At 37.0% G+C, this 17,559-nt stretch overlaps 1 long non-coding RNA gene across 1 annotated transcript in view; it reads left to right on the top strand.

Moving 5' to 3' along the window:
- The window catches only part of LOC138812361 (uncharacterized), a 53,299-nt gene extending 40,996 nt beyond the window's left edge, over nucleotides 1-12,303 (top strand). Inside the window, exon 4 of the long non-coding RNA XR_011367605.1 lies at nucleotides 12,198-12,303. This is a non-coding gene — a long non-coding RNA (uncharacterized lncRNA). The remainder of the gene's footprint in view (nucleotides 1-12,197) is intronic.
- The last annotated feature ends 5,256 nt before the right edge of the window (nucleotides 12,304-17,559 follow it).

Below are 17,559 nucleotides of genomic sequence, written 5' to 3'. Positions count from 1 at the left end.
GGGGCATCTGGGTTGGTTCCATATCTTAGCTATGGTAAATAATGCTGCAATAAACATAGTTGTGCTGGTAGCTTTAGTGTGGTCTTGTTTGTAAACATTTGGGTAAATGCCCAAAAGTGGGATTGCTGGATCATAGGGGAGATCTATGTGAAGTCTTTTGAGGAACCTCCATACTGCTTTCCAAAGTGGTTGAACAAGTTTACATTCCCACCAACAATGGAATTCTATACTTCAAATTCATACGGAAATGGAAAGACTTGGAAAAATCCTACAAAGTAAAATAAACAAGACACAAAGAAATAGATTCCGTTGTTTCCTCATTTGTAATTAGTAGGAAATGTCTAGGATAGTGCTAGCAGTTGAGCAGAATTGCTCAATAACTATGTATGTATGACCATATAAGATGATGATGAGCAAAATGGACTCCTGGATATGGGAACAGAATTTTCTGTTTGTGGTTGTTGTTTTTAATGTACTATGTGATTCCTTTTTTCTTTTGTGTTTTCCCTTTGGTTTATCCCTGTTATATTTGATTTCAATATCCTGTGTATTGTATATACATTTATCTTAATTTAGCAAGGGAAGAGGAACAATGAAATGGCAAGACAAAGAACAAAGGGCAAACCAATGCAATAGCAATACTCACAAAACAACATGTTGGAAATTTACATTACAACTTATGTGGTGTATTGGGGTAAAGGAAAAGTGTGAGAAAAATGAGGGAGGGGTAAAAAAAGTAGCACATATTATGTATTCACTACCTTATAATTACTGCAACCCCTTCTATATATCACCTTGACAATAAAATTAAATTAAAATTGAGCTGTATAAAATATAATTTCACTGTATTGGTATAGTAATTTTATTCTAAGTGTATTACCTTTTAAAGAAATGAACATTTTGGCTGCTAATTTGATTTAATTATCCCTTTATGAGAGGGTCAACAACTTGAATATTATCAAACAATACAATATTTTTAGAATATACTTGTCATTATTTTGGAAAAAAATTGTTTTAGTATTGTCTCATACTAAAACAGAAAAAGTTCAATTCTATGGAAACACTTAACTTTTCAAACTTAATAATTGTTAGGAGGACAGAATATATGTGTTCTTCAACATTCCTATTATTACTAGCTATTCATATTCAAATTCTGAACATGCCACACTAGAGACATTCAAAACAGTACCTGTTTGCATTTTATTTAATTCTGTAATAAGTGCAGTTTTCAATGAGGCGTTACATATTTAAATTCAACAGAAAAAATAACCACAGTCTGGTAGAAGTTAAAACGATGAAGTATCTATATTAATTCCTCTAGAGTAAACATTTGTTTATCAAGTAAGCCATTATTTAGATAACCATCAATCCCAAGATTTTATGCCATAAAGTCATCCTAGCTCAACAATTTCCAACTTGTAATGTGCACGTTAAAATTCCTTAAATTCACAACATGACTAGCATATAAGTATTCTGAAAAATACTACACTACTGCTAATGTGATGCCCTTCGTACACTAAACACTACACTAAACTTTGCTGCATCATTTTCCACCCAGTGTTACCCTTGAGATCAGAACACTTGCAAATATTATTTATAATTACATATTTTATCTATCATAGATAATCAGGAGATCTGAATGTCTGAATATTAAGATCTGAAGATTCTGGTTCAAATCCCACCCAGGAAGGACGGTTCCTTAGATGCTTACCTCCAATAAACTGGTCACGAAAAGCCTGACACAAGTGGCACTGAGGTTCAAGTGGTAGAGCAGTAGCCTTGAGCAAAAACAGTCTCAGGAACAGTGCCCAGGCCTAGAAGTTAAGCCCTAGGACAAACCAAATAACAAAAACAAAATAAAAACAAACCCTAACCGTAGCATTTTTCTCATTGTATACAGAGGTACATAATTAAGGAAATTTCTTCCTGTGTTATGTATTGGTAGAAAAAAAAAAAAAAAGATGTCACGCATTTACTCTCTTCATACCATGTTACACCAAAGTCTCAAAAAGTTGCTCTTTTGGTAAATTTATAAATTAATAGTATCAATTTGTTGACAACTTTATCTAGATTATTCACATTATCATGTTACTTATGAACTGTTGAAATTAACTGTTAACTAACTACTAATTATACCTTACTTGAAATAATATTTTAGGCAAATAGAATGCCATAATAATTTGTGAATTTGTAAATTAAATCTCTACTTAAAAACAATTTTATACGATCCTATAGAATATTAAATTACAAACAAAAATATTTATTTTAAATCTAAATTCTTATTTAGCCAGGTCTACAAAGTCCTACATTAAATGAACTTTCCTATTTCTCTAGGCTTAAGCTTTTGTAATCCAACATTTCTTTAGAATCTAACAGAATGATGGTTGCTTTTTCAAATTCTTGGTTGGGAATCATGAGCTCTTTTGCATCTAGTAATATTCTGTAATGAAGGCGACATTTAAACACAACTGTAATATTCTGTAATGAAGGCGGCATTTAAACACAACTGAGGATTATATGAGTTGCGTTTCAATAGGAAATTTGACTTCTCAAAATATATTGACAAAATTAGCCCAAATTTCCAACTGTGTATTCCTTTCTGGCTTATTTTTTATTCCTCTTTTGTTTGTTTTATTGAGACAAATTATACTACCTAGTCCACTGAAAGTATCACTACGTCATTCCACTCTCTAATCACCTGTCTTATTCTGAGTGCTAGAATTCCTGGCTTGTATCACATTGTCCTACAATAGTTTTCTTTTTTTATTTAATCTAGATACAGACTAGCAATTCTGAATTTCTCCAATAATATTTTCCGTTAGACTGATGGCTCAGATTGTTCATGTACTATTTTCAAAAATGTTCTAACATTTGAAACAGGATATGAACCTTTTCAGATGCTGTGAAGGGGTCTCTGATTCATTCCTCCCCGGATCTGATCCCTTTATTAATGATGAGTTGACTTTCTTACTATCTTTGTTCTCACCTATGTAATATTCTCAAGCTTTTTGGGGAAATTTCACTTGAGGACTTTCTAATATTAAAAATTATCACTTGATTTTATTCTTACTAAGGATATATTTTCTAACTTTTCTACATAATCTGACAGTTGTTCCATATGTGTGTTAGAACATATAAGTGCCTCTGTGTGTATGTGCGTGTTTGTATGTATATATGTATGCAAAAACCTCAAGCTCTTCTTCAGCACTCTTGCTCATAACTAGTATTCCATCACTTGAGACATTCTTCTAATGCATCTTTTGGCCGGTTAATTATAGTGTCTCAAAGACTGTTTTGCCCAAGCTGGATGCAAACTGAACTTCCCAGACTCCTTTACATTCTTAAGTTTTATTTCTCCATGGGTATCAACTTTTGAACTACAACCATTTTTGTGAGTGTAAAATCTAATCTGTTTCACAGATTTGTATCTCGAGTTCATATAAAGACGGATGACTATACACATTACTTATGCTGAGTATACACTGTTAGAAATGTGATCCTAAGCAGGTTTCAAGTGGTTCACACTGGTAATCCTAGCTAATTAGGAGGCTGAGATCTGAGGATTGCAGTTCAAATCCAGTATGAGTAGAAAAGTTTCTGAGGCATTTATCTCTAATTAACCAACAGAAACCTGGAAGTGGTGTGGGGCTCAAAGGTAGAGAAAAAGTTTTGAGCTGAACAATAGAGGGACAGGGCCCAGGCCTAGATTTCAGGCCCCACTACCATCAAAAAAAAAAAAAAAAGAAAGAAAAGAAAAAAAAAAAAGAAATGTGATCTTAGCCACTAGTTCATTGCTAGTATAATTCCTGTGCACTCGACATGGCCTTTTTTCCAGTTAAGTCCATGGTCTTATATATGAATTGCTTGGAACCAGAATTATTCTTCCATTCTACTTTTTACAAATTTGAATGATTAGCTATAATGATTTAGAGCTATTAGAAGAAAGAGAGTGGTCTCATCCTTCATGTTCCACTTAGTAGTAATGCTTTCTCTATGTCACTCCCATAGATCTGCATACTGGCCATGGCTTTATTATTTCAAAATTGTCTTATTTGCAGAGTCTTCTATAGTGTATAGAACCATTTTACTTAAATACAGAATTTCTCTTCTCCTATTCCTATTGTTTCTCCTTCTGTTACCTTATGTACACTTGGGTAATACTACACAACACAAACACTGAAAAAATTTTTCTGAGAACCTTCTTCCCACTTAAAATAGGTCTTTTTTTAAAATTTAATTTAATTTTATTTGAGAAGATACTGTACAGAGGAGTTACAATTACATGGGCAGGATAATGCGTACATTTCTTACCAAGCATTGCAGCCTCCTATTTTGTTTACTCTTCACATCCCTTCCCAGCCTCCCCCCTCCCCCCAATCCCAATCCTTCTCCTTCCCCAACTTCCACCTCGCCCCCCGCACCGACGTTGTCAAGCTCGTTTTGGACATGACAACTTGTACTTCTCATTGTTGCAACAGGTCCACCTGTATCCTTAAACAACTGGTTTTTCCCCATCTCCTCCACAAGTTATACTGACATCAAATGTAGTGAAAGCAGGGGATATACTGTGGGGGAGGGACATACAAAGCAACAAAGAGATAATCTTATAAATGCGTTAGAAACACATGCATGAAAGAAAAAAACATTAAAATACACATCTAAGGGTTCATTTTCCTGACATCACATTATCTGACCTTTTCCGCTTGACTCATACATATACTAGATATTACAAATAAGGGAAACCATGGGACCTATGTTTCTTTGGGCCTGGCTTACTTCACTTAATATAATTTTTTCCAAGTTTTTCCATTTCCTAACAAATGGGGCAATATCATTCTTTCTGATGGAGGCATAGAATTCCATTGTGTATATATACCACATTTTCTTGATCCATTCATCTATTGAGGGGCATCTGGATTGGTTCCATATCTTAGCTATGGTAAATAATGCTGCAATAAACATAGTTGTGCTGGTAGCTTTAGTGTGGTCTTGTTTGTAAACATTTGGGTAAATGCCCAAAAGTGGGATTGCTGGGTCATAAGGGAATTCCATGTGAAGTCTTTTGAGGAACCTCCATACTGCTTTCCAAAGTGGTTGAACAAGTTTTCATTCAAACCAAGAATGAAGTAAGGTTCCATTCTGTCCACATCCCCTCCAGCATCTGTTGTTGTTAGAGTTCTTGATTTTTGCCGTTCTAACGGGAGTGAAGTGATATCTCAATGTTGTTTTGATTTGCATTTCTTTTATGGCTAGGGATGTTGAACATTTCTTCATGTGTCTATTGGCCATCCTTCTTTCTTCTTCAGAGAAGTTTCTCTTTAAGTCTTTCACTCACTTATTTATTGGGCAGTTGTTTCTTTGCGGATTTGTTGTTGGGGGGTTTAATTTTTTGAGTTCCAAGTATATTTTAGATATGAGACCCTTGTCCGTTGTATGGCTAATAAATATCTTCTCCCAATCCGTGGGCTTTCTATTGATCTTGCTAGCTATGTCATTTGCCCTGCAGAAGCTCTGCAACTTTATGCAATTCCATTTGTCCAACCTTTCTTTGATTTGTTGGGTTTCCGGGTCTCTATTCAGAAAATTTCCACCTGAGCCAAGGAGACCTAGGGTTTCTATCACCCTCACCTAGGAGAAAATAAAAATAAGAGCATTGTAGTATAAGAAACAAATTATATTAAAAGATGCCAATATAAACTATCATGAACAACACACACCTAGTATTTGTTTCTCATACCTGTAACACTAACTATAGCAAGGATTATATATGTGAGCCCGAGGCACCAAGCAGTTCATCATTTCAAAAATGTCTATTTGAAGACAGGTGCCAGTGTCTCATGCCTATAATCCCAGCTACTCACGAGGCTTAGATCTGAGTATCACAGTTCAAAGCCAGTCCCCATAAGACTCTTATCTCCAATTTGCAACTCAAAAACCAGAAGTGGCCTGTGGCTCAATTTGAGCACAGAGGCACAGGGAAAGTGCCCAGGCCCTGAGTTCACCCCACAACTGACTCAAAAAATAAATAAACTTTTTAATGGCTGAATTTCTTGTGAATTAAAATGACAGGTGTGTTATACAATTCTATAGACTACAACAGATTTCGTTATATTTGCAGTTAGAAAAAGCAACAGCACCTAACTAAAGGATTTTTTTTTCATAAACTGGGGCAGACTGGTCTTTAATTAGAGGAAATTGCTGGACTCATATATAGTTTTTTTTGGTTGGTTTTTGTTTTAATTTTAGAACAGGATGAGAAACATTATTTCTGCCAATGGTCATTTGGATATGTTTAACATCATTCACAGGCCATGTAGAATTAACAGTAAAGACAAGACACAGTCAACTGGCAATAAAACTACTCGTTTTTATGCCATGTTCCAAGGGAATTGTTTAGCTTATATGTCCCTATGGCCTATAGTTTCCTATTCTTGTTTTAATCAAAATACAAGTATGTTCTACCAATTCAGATTTTAGCCAGGCAATATGTAGTATTAGTGCTAAGAGTCGAGGAAAATTGTAACACAACCAGGGAAGCATAAAACCAACACTTTAGTAGCTGGACACTGAAGACTCAGGCCTATAATCCTAGCTACTCAGGAGGCTGATGATCACAGTTCAAAGACAGCAGGAGTGAGAAAATTTGTGACTCTTCTCTTCAATTAACAACCAAAAAGCCATAAAGGAAGCTGGGGCTCCAGAGGTAGAGTAGCCTTGATTAAAAAACCCAGGGGCAGCACACAATCATGATTTCAAGCTGAAGGTCAGGTACACAAATAAAAAAAAAAAAACATCAACAACAACAAAAAAAGAAACTGGGAGAAAGCTAAGGAAAGGTTGCTATTGTCTATAAGAAAAATATACACATGACATGAATTGTGGAATGGTAAACTCACTGTACACACCTTAGTAACAAGTACATTTAAAAATAATCTGAGAAAACCCAAAGCCATGGGCCTTATGATGTGCATCTGCTTTCCAGAATTTCAAAGTTCCATCATCTGAGCTGGTACCTCACGGGTTGAAGCCCAGGGAGATTAGTAAATATGAGGGCAGAGATCTTTTCAGAATGTCCCACCAAATCTTTGCTTATGTTAGGCAAAAAACGAAACAAAGCAAGGAAAATAGACTTTAAGGTTAATTAGGCTGCTATTAAAGATTCAGATGTTGGTATACTTTGTGGAAGGGAAGGGAAAAATGGTTTAAATAGGGATGCAGGTGGAGCCATTGCAACACTGAGATGTACAACATTTTATGTCAAAAAATGAACTTTACAAATTTGGCGGGGGAGGTGGGGGATGGGAAGGGATAGGAAGGGGAAACAAAGGAGGAGGCAACAATGCTTCATAAGAAATGTACTCATTACCTTGCTCATGTAATTGTAACTTCTCTGTATGGTATTTTCACAATTAAAAAAATTTAAAAAAAAGATTCCAGGCAAAATTATACTGTTACATGATAAGTTAGTACATATGTTTTGTAGATACTGAACACACATGTGTCAGAAAAAATATCCATGGATTCAAAACTGGAAACACTGAAGTGTCAAATCCCACATAAATCCAAAGACATTAATTGTTGGAGATTTTAACACACCACTCTCCCCACTAGATAGATCAACTCGGCCAAAACTCAACAGAGAAACCACAGATCTAAACAGCTGCATAGATCAACTAGATTTAACAGACATTTCCCGAATATTTCACACAGCAGCATCAGAATAAACGTTCTTCTCAGCAGTACATGGAATATTTTCTAAAATAGACAACATTTTAGGCCACAAAGCAAACTTGTCCAAATTCAGAAACATTGAAGTTATACCTTGCATTCTCTCTGACCACAAGGGAATAAATTTTGAACTCAACACCAAAAGCCACCAAAGAAAGTCCGGTATCATATGGAGGCTGAACAACACACTGCTGAATCACGAGTGGGTCATGGAAGAGATTAGAAAGGAAATTGAAATGTTCATGCTATTCAACAAAAATGAGCACACAAATTACCAGCTATTCTGAGACACAGCAACGGCAGTACTCAGAGACAAGTTTATAGCTCTGAGCTCCTACATCAACAAATTGGAGAGATCTGAAACCAACAATTTAATGACACATCTAAACCTCCTTGAAAAAGAGCAGCAAGTTAAACTCCAATCCAGTAGATGGAAAGAAATAATTAAAATTAAATCAGAATTAAATGAATTAGAATAAAAAAAACTATAGAAAGAATCAACAAAACAAAGAGTTGGTTTTTCGAAAATATTAACAAAATTGACAGACCCTTAGAAATCTTATCAGAAAAAGAAGAGAATACACCCAAATTAATAAACTCAGAGATGAGAATGGAAACATCACCACGGAAACAACCAGGATTCTGAACATTATAAGGGAATATTTCTCAAAACTTTATGCTAATAAGTTTGACAACTTGACAGAAATGGACCATTTCCTAGCAAATATTGACATGACAAAACAAAACCAAGATGAGTTAAACCAGCTTAACAGGCCAATATCAAGCATTGAAATAGAAACAGAAAATAAGAGACCTCCCAGCTAAGAAAAGTCCAGGACCAGATGGTTTTCAAGCGGAATTTTACAAGGACTTCAAAGCAGAGCTCACACCAATACTCCTCCAACTCTTCAATGAAATTGAAAGAGAAAGTTCACTACCGAACACACTCTATGAAGCCATCATAACCCTCATCCCAAAACCAGGCAGGGACTCATCAAAGTAAGAGAAGTATGGACCCATTTCTTTGATGAACATTGATGCAAAACTTTTCAACAAAATTTTGGCCAATCGACTTCAACAATTCATACAAAAAATCATACACCACGATGAAACAGGATTCATTTCAGAGATGCAAAGACGGTTCAATATACGCAAATCGATTAATATTATACATCACATCAACAGGAGCAAGGATAAGAACCACATGGTTATCACAATAGATGCAGAAAAAGCATTCGACAAGACCCAACACCCCTTTATGATGAAGGTTTTGGAAAAATTAGGAATCCATGGGACATTCCTCAATACAATAAAGGCTGTATATGACAAACCTACAGCCAGCATTATACTTAATGGTGAAAAACTAAAGCCATTTCCTCTTAACTCAGGAACAAGACAAGGATGTCCACTCTCTCCACTTCTCTTCAATCTAGTAATAGAATGCCTTGCTACAGCAATGAGACAAGATGCAAACATAAAGGGGTTCCAAATAAGGAAAGAAGAAATAAAACTCTCCCTCTTTGCAGATGACATGATCTTGTATTTAAAGAATCCCATAGACTGCACTCCCAAATTTCTCAAACTGATTCAAAAATTTGGCAAAGTAGCAGGGTATAGAATTAACCCTCAAAAATCAATGTCTTTTCTCTATGCAAACAATGAGAAAAGTGTGGCTGAAATTAGGAAACTAACTCCATTTGTAATAGCCCCTCAAAAAATAAAATACCTAGGAATTAACTTAACCAAAGAATTGAAGGACCTCTATGATGAAAACTTTAAAATCTGAAAAAGGAAATCCAAACAGAACTTAGAAAATGGCAAAACATCCCATGCTCCTGGATTGGAAAGATTAACATCACGAAAATGGCATGACTTCCCAAGGTTATCTACAAATTCAATGCAATACCTATCAAAATTCCACCCTCATTCTTCAAAGAAATAGAAGAGGCAATCCAAAAATTCTCATGGAACAATAAAAGACCCCGAATAGCAAAAATGCTCCTCAATGGAAAGAACACTGCTGGAGGAATATCAATACCAAATTTCAAACTCTACTATAAAGCCATAATAATCAAAACCACTTGGTACTGGCACAAGAACAGACCTCAGGACCAATGGAATATAAATGAAAACCCAGAAATGAACCTACATGCATATAGCCAACTAATCTTTGATAAGGGAGCTAACATAATAGAATGGAAGAAAGACACCCTCTTCAGAAAATGGTGCTGGCAAAATTGATTAACTACTTGTAGAAAACTAAAACTAGATCCTTATATATCACCCTGCACCCGAATCAACTCCAAATGGATTAAAGACCTCGAAGTCAAAGCAGACACTCTGAAAACATTACAGGATGGAATAGGAGAAACCCTAGGTCTCCTTGATTCAGGCCGAAATTTTCTTAATTTAGACCCAGAAACCCAACAAATCAAAGAAAGGTTAGACAAATGGGATTGCATGAAGTTGCAGAGCTTTTGCATGGCAAAAGTCATAGCTAGTAAGATCAATAGAAAGCCCACAGATTGGAATAAGATCTTCACTAGCCATACAACGGACAAGGGTCTCATATTTAAAATATACTTGGAACTCAAAAAATTAAATCCCTCAACAACAAATCCTCAAAGAAACAACTGCCCAATAAATAAGTAGGCTAATGACTTGAAGAGAAACTTCTCTGAAGAAGAAAGAAGGATGGCCAATAGACACATGAAGAAATGCTCAGCATCCCTAGCCATAAAAAATGCAAATCAAAATAGCATTGAGATACCACCTCACCCTAGCTAGAATGGCTGTAATCAAAAACTCTAACAACAACAGATGCTGGAGGGGATGTGGACAGAATGGAACCTTACTTCACTGTTGGAGGGAGTGTAAACTTGTTCAACCACTTTGGAAAGCAGTATAGAGGTTCCTCAAAAGACTTCACATAAATCTCCCCTATGACCCAGCAATCACACTTTTGGGCATTTACCCAAATGTTTACAAACAAGACCACACTAAAGCTACCAGCACAACTATGTTTATTGCAGCATTATTTACCATAGCTAAGATATGGAAGCAACCCAGATGCCCCTTAGTAGATGAATTGATCAAGAAAATGTGGTATATATACACAATGGAATTCTATGCCTCCATCAGAAAGAATGACATTTCCCAGTTTGTTAGGAAATGGAAAAACTTGGAAAAAATTATATTAAGTGAAGTAAGCCAAGCCCAAAGAAACAAACGTCCCATGGTTTCCATAATTTGCAATATCTAGTATATGTATGAGTCAAGCAGGAAAGGTCAGATAATGTAATGTTAGGAAAATGAACCCTTAGATAAGTATTTAAATGTTTTTTTTTCTTTCATGCATTTGATTCTAACTCATTTACAAATTATTTCTTTGTAGCTTTGTATGTCCCTCCCCCACAATACAACCCCTGATTTCACTATGTTTGATGTCGGTATAATTTGTGGAGGAGATGGGGACAAACATGTTGGTTAAGGATACAGGTGGACCCGATGCAACTATGAGAAGTACAAGTTGTCATGTCAAAAACGAACTTTATAACTTTGGTGTGTGGGTGGCGGGTTTGGGTGGGGGGGCGTGCAGAGGCTGGGAAGCGATGTGAAGGTTCAACAAAGGAGGAGGCAGCAATGCTTGATAAGAGATGTACTCATTATCTTGCCCACGTAATTGTAACCCCTCTGTAGAATATGTTTACAAAAAATTAAAATTAAAATTAAAGAAAAAAGAAACACTGAAGTGTAAGGTATATTAATTAGGTAAGTTTCATTAGGTAGCCATCGAAATGAACACCACATGGTATTCAGTCAGGTAAAGTAGTTTATTTACCTAACTGCTGCCCATGCCATACATGGCAGAGCGGCATGTAAAAAAAGGTGGAGCAACCTAACCTAGTGTCAGGACATATCTAGGCCAAGGATTGGATGAGAAGTGTTACCAGAGGCTGACCAGGTTGTGACTTAGCAGGAGGGGGAGGTGGCTATCTCCAGGTGTGTCAGATACCTAGTTAACACATAAAGGGTGGAAACAGCCAAGAAATGGGGGGGGGGTGTCTGCATAGGGTCTGCACGCTGGGGCAGACCTAATACCAAATACAGGTAGCTCCTCTGGCATGTGACTTCTGACTCCATTCTCTATCACTTTCTTTCTTTCTTTCTTTCTTTCTTTCTTTCTTTCTTTCTTTCTTTCTTTCTTTCTTTCTTTCTTTCTTTCTTTCTTCCTTCCTTCCTTCCTTCCTTCCTTCCTTTCTTCCTTCCTTCCTTTCTTTTCTTTCTCCTTCCCTCCCTCCCTCTCTCTATCTCTCCTCTCTTTCAATCAACCTCCCACTCTCCTCTACCTCAGTATTCTCAACTCTCAAATAATGAACACTTGCTGAGTTGAACTCACAGGCTGGGAAGAACAGCTCAATTGGCAAATGTGAAATTTAATTTAATATTTCCTCACACCTCTACCACAGGTCACTGGAATCAAATTGTGAACACTTAGCAGCATGGCATTTCAAGCCTTTTGGAAGAGGAAAGCAAGCAAATACATTGCATTCTGTGAGGTCCACCCAGGGAAGATGAGGCAGAGTCCTTCCTCTTCTTGGCTAAATCCCAGCCCAGTTTCTGGATCAGGAGAGGTGACTGCCTCCAAGTGAACCAGGGATCTATATGACACAGGTACTGAGCAGCAACTTAGCCTCTTGTGGTGCTGAGATGAATGGCATGATTCAACATGATCCACTGTTGAGATTGATACTTCCTAAATTTTTGGTATATATATATATATATATATATATATATATATATATATATATATATATATTTATTTATTTATTTATATATATATTTATATATATATATATTTATATACTAAGTGACATGTAAATAAAATAAAATGAATAAATTACAATGAATAAATTTAACGAACTGATACCATTTGCAAATAATTATTGTACCTTAATAAATTAATGTCTTAAAGTATCCAATGCTATATCACACTTACATGGATGTTGATCTTCTTCAGCGTTTTAATTTAATTTATTTATTTTATTTATTTATTTTTTTGGGTCCAGTCGTTGAGTCTGATCTCTGGGCATGGTCGCTGTCCCTCAGCTCTTCAGCTCAAGGCTAGCACTCTACCACTTGAGCCACAGTACCAATTCCGGCTTTTTTTCCTGCTTATGTTGTGCTGAGGAATCAAACCGATGGCCTCATGCATGCAAGGCAAGCGCTCTACCACTGAACCACCTTCCCAGCCCCTTCAGCTTTTTTATGATATTGTTTTTTTTCTTTGTTGTTCAGATGAAAAAGCCTGCAAATAAATATACTTGTCTGACGTTCCTTTCTTTAGAAAATGAAAGGCAGTTTCATAATCTGGCTCTTTATGTGTCATCAAAATAATTTTTTTATACTTTCAAGTACATATTGTCTTAGACTTAGATCTCACTCATTTTCTTCTAAAAATACCTATGGGAAGGAGAAAATGAAGGATCATTCTGTTACTTTGGGAGCTTCTGTTCTTAAACACTGCAATAAATATTATGAATATCAACCTCTGAAACTATTCAGAAAGATGACTTGAAAGTTAACTTTCTACACACGCATGCTAGTCCCTCATCTAAATCACAGAACTTAAAATAAATAACATTTTAGCTGGGAGCCAGTGATTCATGCCTGTAATCCCAGATACTCAGGAACTGAGATCTGAGGATGGTAGTTCAAATCTAGCCCTAGCAGGAAATCTGTGACACTCTTACCTCCAATTAACCACCAGAAAACCAGAAGCGTCACTGTGGCTCAAGTAGTACAGTACTAGCCTTGATCTAAAGAGCTTAGGGACAGCACCCAGGCCTGGAGTTCAAGCCCCATGACCAAGAAAAATAAAAAAGGATAAAAAAGGGGGAAAGCAATTTTAACGCTATTATGCACATATGCACAAAAATTGTCTAGAAATAAAATTATAACAGCCCCAGGACTGGCAAAAAAAGAGATTAAAGTGAAATTGCCTTCAATCATTCATTTAGTCAATCTATACACAGGGCAGGCTCTTGAAATTCACATCACTAACTAAAGGGGTAGAATTTGAGAGGATCACAGTTCAGAACCAGTGTGCAAGGAAAGTAATAAGATTTTAATATCATCCTAAAGTCTTGCATGTTGGAATTCATTTGTGTTCCCAGCTGCTTTGAAGAAAGAACTGTGGAACTTAACCTTTGTTCAGCCATCAGCAAAATTGATAACCTATGAGCAAAGTAACTAAATTGATAAAGGATTGTTTTAATGGTAGAATACTTGTTGAGCAAACAAAATATCTAAATTCATACTCATTTCCTAAAAGAGGAAAGAAAAGTGAAGAAAGAAAGAGAAAAGAAAGAGAAAGAAAAGATAATAGAGATGGAGGAGGAGAGAAGGGAAGGAAGGAAGGAAGGAAGAAAGAAAGAAAGGGAAGAAGAAAGAAAAGGAGAAAGAGAGGTATAAATAAACATCTCAGCATGTGTCAGATGTTAATAATAACCGTAAAACATTTTAGCTATAAATGCCATCATTTAATTCTCTGGACAGAGACATTTTGTATCAAGCCCTGTTGTACGGACTTGGGACCCCCAAATGTCCACGAGGGACCACAACCAATGCGAACAGCAAAAGAGTCGTTTATTTGCAAGCTCAAGCTTGGTCTTCCGTGCACTCGGTAACGGGTGCCGGTCAGAGTCCCCAAGCACAAAATCAGCATAGCTTTTATAGTATTGAGCAAACACTTTTAGGGAATTTCCACACAAGCAGTTACATGATTGGACTGAGTCCACCCTAACTGCACTGTCCTTTTTCTGAACTATTGCCATATTCTGTTCCTGGAACACTTGGGCAACTGCTCTGATTTCTTAATGGTGAGCAGAGTTGGTGGTAACCTGTGTTTTTTTTTTCTTTCTCTTGGGGTTAGTCTGAGGGCAGCCTAGCACAAGATGGTGGGGTTAATCTCAAATTGGAGTTACTTTGGCTCTTCATTCCCTCCTCTTCCAGACCATCGGGGACCAATCATGGTCCCCTAATTGGCAAAGTCTTCTATATTTACAGATTGGTATTGGGATCTCAGAACAAATAGATGGACTCTGCTGATCCTTTCTTTTACAAAGGACATCACTCTACAAGGTCCAATTGTGAGTAACAAAATTAACAGTACCAAAGGCCCTTTCATTTTCTTCCAGCAATCCTGACTCCATATATCACAGCTCACTTAATTTTTTTGGGGGGTCCGGTTGTGGGGCATGAACTCTGTACCTGGGCGCTGTCCCTCAGCTCTTCAGCTCAAGGCTAGCGCTCTACCACTTGAGCCACAGCTCCACTTCCAGCTTTTTTCTTTTTGCTTATGTGGTGCTGAGGAATCGAACCCAGGGCCTCAGGCATGCAAGGCAAGCACTCTACCACTGAGCAATCTTCCCAGCCCCAGCTCAATTAATTTCATACCAGCTGTACTCATAAGTTCCAATTTTAAAATATACTCATACCATTTGCTACATACTTAAAATTTCTGTGGTTTGTCCTCTTTACAAACATTTTAAGACATTCCTTACTTTGTAAATCCTTTCTTATCCAGAGTATACCAATTTTTTTTCCAATTCTTTTTGTAAGGCTTTCTTTACTACCCTCCTCTTCTTTATGATTCCTTGAGCTTCTTTGTGGCTAGAGTTCTAAATCTGCTCTGTTTTCCTTTGACTTGTGGAAACAATTTATCTCAGAAAGCCTCAAGGAATGGGATGAAAAGCTTGCTAGATTTTAAGGCTAAGATTAGGGTGGGTCTCATTCCTTTTACTACCTCCATTGATTTAAAAAAATCTCTCCTTTATCTTTAAAAAACACCCAGGAAGAAGCAGGTTATTACCATACCAGAGACAAACTAGGCTATGGCCCTGAAGTGCCTAAGGCAAGCCAGTGATATCCTTGCCCCCAATATCCACTGTGGGAGTAGAGGGGCTTACTAGATATCAGCAAAAAATGTCCCACAAGATCTTATTTTGTAGCAGATTTCAACAGGGAAGCATTCTCAGGTGATGGAATCAAGCAGGAGTTCAGTCTATTTTACTGCGATGGAGGTGGTCTGGGTGATGATGTAGATTTCCTCCAGGTGACTGCCAGGCTGTTGTTGAACTTTACCCATTAGCATGTGCAGCAGCAGCACCAGCAGCAACAGCAGCAGCAGGAGCAGCAGCAGCAGCAGCGGCAGGGTCTCTCAGTGGCTCCAAGGAACAGTCACACCTCGTGCTGAGCTGCAAATTCCTACACAACCTGGTTAAGGACACATGACATATGCTTGGCAGGCTGTGACCCCACTAGATTTTAAAACTATTTAGACAACAGCCCGGGACAATTTACAAAGTTGCCAACATTTTAAACTAGATAGTTCTTTTAATAAGGCTAGGATTTTCTAGGCAGATATAGAGGGCTCAGGCCCATAATATTATTTCCCATGTCTTGTCTTTTCCTTCTGTCTGTTTTGCCACCTTTTTAAAAAAGTGAATCTGGTCCCTTGTTCTTAAAAGGGGATGATGGGCAAAGATTCATCTTCTGTCACTTCTTCAAGCTGACTCAGGGATGTTGATCCTAGTTAGCCAGGAGTCAATAACCATAGCCTATTTTACAAAGAGGTTATCAGGGTTAAATGTCATTAAGAACAATCTTTTAACTTTCAAAAAATGCACAGACCTTTGTTCTGGCTACAGCAGTGGAGCTTATTTAGACTTTTGGTTTGCAAAAGGATCTTTCTGGATGGCATAGTAATGTGATCTCTAGTAACATAAGAATGTCTGTGTTACCTAAGCAGGCCTTCAGACAGATATCAATAGAAACACACTCTCAAGTTTACAAAGATTTTTTTCCTGAGCAGATGAATTTCATGTAGCTGGCATCAGCTCAAAATTTACTGCCAATTAGAGCTTTTGGCACATACAGGTGTTGGGATCTAAACTATGTTCCACATTTTAAAACCTTATCTTTTTAGTACTATCACAGATGACTGACGAGTTCCTGTCCCTTACAAGGTAGATAGGCATAGACATTAGGCATCCTTACAAAATATGTTCCCATGACCCCCTGGCTCTGACCAATTTTTGAAAGGCCAACCACAAATGACTCTAGGATCTGACATTATTTCTGCCATCCAAGCAGTGGCTTATGGTCTCTGGATGCTCCTCCATTTCTTTCATCCCAGGAGTGTCTTCTCCACACTGGGAAAAATGCCTCATTGGCATTTCCCTTAGTTGCTGAACTTGAACTCAGGGCCTGAGTTTTGCCCCTCAGCTCTACAGCTCAAGGCTATCACTCTGCCACTTTGAGTCCTAAAGCAACTCTGCTTGCTCTTTCAGATATCTTTTGGCTGAGTAGAGGTGACAGTTTCACAAGGACCTTTTTCTGCCTGGGCTGGCGTGGAACCAGTTTACAGTTCAATAATTCTCATAAAAGGCCACTTTCCTCCACTTAAAAGCAACAAGGTGGTCAACATAGCAGTGTCTTTTAAATATGTTCTTACCTGAAAATTACTAAGAGCCAAAGGTACATCTGATAAACTTACACGAATCTTCACTCCTTTTTGTGGACCTGCTGGGAACTGTTACAAGAAAAACCTATGAGAGCAAACTAAACTAAGTATTAAGCAATTATTTTGGTAATCCTAATTTTTCCTTTTAGCACTTTGAGGCAAATGATTAGAACATTTTTACTTTTAAGCTTTATATACAGAAATCAATTCCTAATTTGTAATCTCCATTTTAATATTCTATACTTTAGTTTTTAGTTGCATTTTGAATAATCCCTTGACCTCTCAAGGCTAGGTGTCACTCATTT

The sequence above is a fragment of the Dipodomys merriami genome, unplaced genomic scaffold (assembly GCF_024711535.1).
Source record: "Dipodomys merriami isolate MVZ:Mamm:240054 unplaced genomic scaffold, mDipMer1.0.p SCAF_568, whole genome shotgun sequence".
Classification (NCBI taxonomy): Eukaryota; Metazoa; Chordata; class Mammalia; order Rodentia; family Heteromyidae; genus Dipodomys; species Dipodomys merriami.
This window is presented reverse-complemented; position numbering and strand designations above follow the sequence as displayed.